The sequence below is a fragment of the Neomonachus schauinslandi genome, chromosome 9, assembly GCF_002201575.2.
Source record: "Neomonachus schauinslandi chromosome 9, ASM220157v2, whole genome shotgun sequence".
Lineage (NCBI taxonomy): Eukaryota > Metazoa > Chordata > Mammalia > Carnivora > Phocidae > Neomonachus > Neomonachus schauinslandi.
The window spans coordinates 51,430,482-51,436,481 of record NC_058411.1 but is presented as its reverse complement, the minus strand read 5'-3'; positions in this window follow the sequence as shown (position 1 = coordinate 51,436,481).

Here is a 6,000-nt window from a genome sequence, read left to right as displayed (position 1 = left end):
AAGGAAGAGTGCCTACCCATGAAAAAAAATTAATACACAAATATACATATCAAAGTAGGGATTCAAGATACTGATAAACACCTTTGATGTTTAGAGACAGGCCACTTGATATAAAATCATCAAGTGGGCTACTGAGTAAATCAAATGCTCATTAGTGCTTCCTATGTATATTTTCATTTGTCTTGCTGTTTCTTTGGAGGTAAAGCCTTAGATAGCATTTTTAATGATCTTAGGCAAAGGATTCACATTTAAAATAGTTGAAGCTCATATAATGATGGTAGCCTTCTCTGCATAACAAAATAATGGATACAGTAGATTCTAAGTATTTACAGATTTAGGATTCCTGGTTTCAACTGTTTGCCAGCTATGTGGAAAATTCTTACTGTTTTTACTGGAAGAAATCTGAGTCAGTGTTCCTGTAATACTAGTATCCAAGAGAATTTAGGAGTCACTCAGAATCTCTTGGCATTTTTGTTCTTACTCTCCTAAAATGATACCAACTTGCAGATTTTGTGAATATTTTTCATTAGCTAAAAGAGAAAATTATATCAAAATTTGAATAGACAAATTATGATGTGAAATATGCTCAGAAAATACAGGAATGGTTAGAAACCAAGATTCAAAAAAAAAAGGAAGCTGTAAAAATGTTATATAATTAAATTTGGAGATTTCTTAAGGATAAGCATATTTTTGTAACATTACCCCAAATTCTTTGGGGCCCATTCTTTCCACATTGTTAGTATTAAATCCTAACTGATTTGGATTTAAACAAATATTTTTGTATTTATATTTTTTGGCCTATTTATGAGGGTGGCCATTAAAAGTACTAAACTCTAACTAATGAAGTGCTGGTTAGTTATTTTATTTATGTGACTTCTTTGAAGTACAGGGACTTGATGAAATTTTATTACAAGCATTTTGACTGTGTTTACATTTCAGTCAATAAAACTATTTCAAAACCTTTACGTTTCTACTTCTGGTCACATCAATAGTGTCAGGTTTCACAGCTGTGGTAGCATGTGCTGCAATAGACTGCATTGTTGTTTAGGAAGAAAATTCTAAATAAAGAAGTATTTATTGAATTTTTACTAGACTGCATCTTAGTGTGCTGCACATGGGATATTTTATAATTGCCTTCCAGTATGTTACAGTCTTGTTCAAAAGGAAGAATTTGTGTACATCAGACAATAGAATACGGTCCAACAAGAATGACCAGTTGAATATGACCAGGCACCAACATGTATGATAAGTACAATAAAAGCTGTGTTCAGAGAAGGTTTAATAGAAGAAGTGAACCTGAGAACAGACCTGGAAGGCATGGTTCTTCTCCAGAGCTTGATAAAGTGGAATAGAACAAATGGTCCATAATCATAAGAGAAACCATGAGGACAGAACAAGTGTGCTTATCGTAAGAAACTCAAAAGATCCGCTGGGCTGGAGAGAAGGCATAGGGGAAGGCAGCTTCAACAGATAACCCTTGGGGGTGATGATGCCTGACTTGCCATGCATGTCCTCATCCAGAAAGGAGTTTGGCCTCTATCCATTATGCAGTGGGAGGTCATTACGGCTTGTAACAGGATAGTTACAGTCCTGAGGATTTTTTCCCATAACATGTGTGTAAATAACTTTAAATAAATACACATGTGGATTTACCCTGATCCAAACAAATATTTAGAGATGGACAAGAAATTCCAAGTTTGGATACTATTTAACTGGATTTTCTTCTTAGTCTAACATCTTATAAAACTTCTGAGGTAAGGTGTAGCCTTTACCCAAGTCTTATAATCCTTTTCTTTTTGAAAGAATATATGCTAAAATTAGAACTTCTGACTATTTATAACTTGGATAAAAAAATGCAGTGCAAGATGTTTGAAGATCACAACATGTTGACCTCAGAGCTACAAAATATATTCTGCATCAGTCTCTATATTAAGAATGGGAAATTTGTTTTCTTGTCAATGTTGATATATATATTTAATAGCATGCACACTCTGGTCAGAATGCTTTAAATAAAAATAACTGGAGGTTTTGGCTAATATCCACATAATTAATAAGGGTTTTTTAAAAAATCTGGTTAACTTAAGAAAACTGTCATAATTGACTATATTTAATTTATGAAATTTTTATTTTTCTGGAATCACAAAGAAGGAACTCTGAAGACAATAATGTTAAATAACAGAATTCTGCATAGGTAGTGTGACATTTACTCAGAAAAAAAAAGAGATCTAGGACAAAAGTTGAGAAAAACAGTTATCAGTTGGCAAGATTATATAATGCCTGGGGAGGTATTTTAGAGGACAAAGTCTTTATCTCTCCTCCCTACAGGGAATCCCTTATGTTCTAAAATCTGTGTGTGATAGAAAGTCATTTGAATATTGCTTTATAATACTTCCTAAATATTCCCTAAAGGATTTGTTTATTTTAATATGTCTATAGGATGTTTTCAAGGAATGTTTAATGACATGAGAAAATGATCACAATGTGAATGGAAAATGGAAACGAAATTGTAAATACAATTTCCATTCTGTAATTAAATTAAGCAAATTTATAAAAAATGAATTTTAGGAAATATATTACAATGCTTTTGGGGGTTCTTAAGTTGTAATTTATTGAAAATTTTCTCTGCATATATATGGATTTTTCAGATTCTTAACATTGAACTGTTCCTTTTGTATACTTCTAGGGAGGGGACAGTCTACTTAGAGTTGTGGCTCTTTTTTTTTAATTGAAGCTTCAGCTTTTTTCTCAGAGAGTTGTATGAATTTTTTGTATATCAAGAAAAGTAATCCTTGAATTTTATATTAGTTGCATGAATTAATTTTGCATTATAGCATTATGAATAATATCAAATCACTGAATGATGAATCTTTTTCAAATTCAGGAGTTGTGTCCATTCTGATTGCAATATACAAGGTGACAAATTTTCACTCATAGTTGATCTTAATGAAAATGTAGATCTGGTTTAGTTCAAATTTATGATTTGTATCTGAAAGTACAACATGATGAATGTGTTAAAACTATAAGGCAACAGACAGCTGCCAACTTAGCAACACATACTGAGGATGAGAAGTCTATGTTGCTTCACTTAAGCTACAAATACTGTTATCATTTAGCATGTAATCATCAATTTTCAATGAGAGGATGGAAGAAGTTTGAAATCCAGGTTACTGCTTGTTTTATCAAAATGTTAAAGACCCAGTTATGGTTTAATTTAAAAAGTGAATGCTAGGAGCTGGCTGGCTAGGTAATTTCATTTTTCTTGAAGGCCTAGATATTTATTCCCTGAGGTTTAGTTGGCTCTCAGTATAGTGTTTATGGAACATGTAAGAGCTGGTTCACAGAAAACAGAGCAGAGTTTAAAGGTGTGAACTCTATGTACATTGCTGAACAATTCTGTGAATTTTTTAAAGACCCTGAGGATGAACAAGAGTAGCTCATTATTTAAAAAAAAAAAAAAACTTACTGTTGAGTGACTGCTGAATTTTTACAGTGAACCTGAAATGACTTCAAAGGCATTTTTAATGTCTGTGATTTATATTTGTTCTGAGAATTTGGGGAACAGTGGAGAAATATCTAAAAAATACAGTAACCTAATTAATATGCTTTAAATACTGTCTTGGCAGTAGGGGATAGAAAATTGGACCCATTGTGAGTTCCACTATAGTCTATTTTATGAGAACGGATGTGCCTTGAAGAAGAATTTGGTGCTACTGTGTAATTGAGGTAAAGGAAAAAAAAACAAAACAAAAACAAAAATAAGGGTATCTGAGTTCAGATTGTGAGTTCCAGTATAGTCTATTTTATGAGAACAGATGTGCCTTGAAAAAGAATTTGGTGCTACTGTGTAATTGAGGTAAAGGGAAAACAAAAGAAAACAAAACAAGGGGATCTGGGTTCAGATCATGGCTCTAGGTTAATTTTTTACATGACCCTAGAAAAGCTGTAGCAGAATAGACTGATGGAAAGAGCTTCAAATTTTATCTTTTCAGGTTGTGCGACACTGCCTATGTGATTTACTCTCTCAACTTTATTTTTGTTGTCTATAAAGTGATGATACTACTATATATTTTACAGGGATTATTGTGAGGATTAAATAAAATATATAAACTGCTTAGGATGGTACCTGGTATTTTTCACAGATTCAGTAAATGGTATTCTATGCAGATGTTTACATGTCTTCTTTCTGTTAAACTATGGGTTTAATCTGGGGTCCATGGAATTTAGGGGATAATGGAGGTTCTCCATTTAGAGATCGTCCTAAATTCTGTGCAAAATTTTGTGGGTGTGCTTATTTCTGGAAAGGGTATGTAGTTTTCATCAGTTCTAAAACCTCTCTGTTAAAGCCCTTGATTACAAACATACATGTTAAACTCTGTTCAATTTAACAGCCAATTTATTTTATAGTCTGGATAAACAATTTAATTGTAGACAATTTAATGGAACAATTAAATGAGTTAGAAGCCAGATCTGTGAATCTAGGTCTGGTTGTGGTGAAAAATTGCAAAAGACATTAATTTAAAAGTGAAACATTTAGTGTATTCTAGGTTTTTTTTTAATGTCAGGAGTAAAATATATTTTCATAAAATTTTCTCAGTTCTGAATTGATGATTAGTTGTTGTTTGTACAAAATCATACAAAATGAGGAGACCTTTGCTATGGCTATAAGAAAAATGAATCTTTCAGCATTTCATTTGAAATGTATAATGCAAATTTATTTACAAAATTTTTTTTTATTTACAAAACATTTTATCTTGCTTGGTGTTAATATAAAAAGAAAGGCTTTTAGTTTCTTAAACTCTTTAAATTGGGATCCTGAGTCTATGATTTTTAGATACTATATTTAAGTATTTGCAATATAGGCCTGTTATGTTATGCCTAATAATTTTGAGAATCAAATGTATACTGAATAATGAGTTTTGACTACTGTAGCTTTGTATAATGGTTTGAAATCAGGAAGCTTGATGCCTCCAGCTTTGTTTTTTTATCAAGAGTGCTTTGGCTATTTGGTGTCTTTTGTGGTTCCATATGAATTTTAGGATTGAATTTTAAGATTGTTTGTTCTATTTCTGTGAAAAATACTATTGGAATTTTGATAGAGACTGCACTGAGTATATAGATAACTTTAGATAGTATGGACAATTTAAATAACATTACTTCTTCCAAACCATGAACTCAGGATATTCTTTCATGATTTGTGTCATCTTTAATTTCTTTCACCAAAGTCACATAGCTTTCAGTGTACAGCTCTTTCACCTACTTAGTTAAATTTATTCCTAAGTATTTTATTGTTTTTGATGCTATTGTAAATGGAATTGTTTTCTTTCTTTTTCAGGTATTTCATTGTTAGGGTATAGAAACACAACTGATTTCTGTATATTGATTTTTGTATCCTACAACTTCACTTGAATTTGTTAATTATGTCTAACAATTTTTAGTGGGATTTAGGGTTTTCTATCATATAAGATTATAGCACCTGCAAACAAACAGTTCTAGTTTATCCTTTCTGATTTGGATACCTCTTATTTCTTTTTCTTGCCTGATTGCTCTAGCTAGGACTTCCTGCATAGAATAAATATAGAGAGAGTGAGCAACCTAGTCTTGTTCCTGATCTTGAAGGAAAAGCTTTCAGTCTTTCACCATTGAGTATGATATTAGTGTGGGCTTGTTATATATGGCATTTACTATGAGGAAATATATTCCTTTTATACCCAGTTTGTTGAGAATTTTTATCATGAATGGATGCTGAATTTTGTCAAAGCTTTTTCTGCCCATATTGAGATGATCATGTGCTTTTTTTATCTTTCATTCTTTTAACGTGGTGTATCACATTTATTGATTTGTGCATATTAAACCTTCCTTGCATCTCAGGGATAAATCCTACTTGATCTTTTAATGTGCTCTTGAAATCAGTTAGGTAGTAATTTTTTGAGATTTTTTTCATCTATATTCAGGGATATTGGCCTGTAACTTTCTTTTTCTGTAGTGTCTTTATCTGGCTCT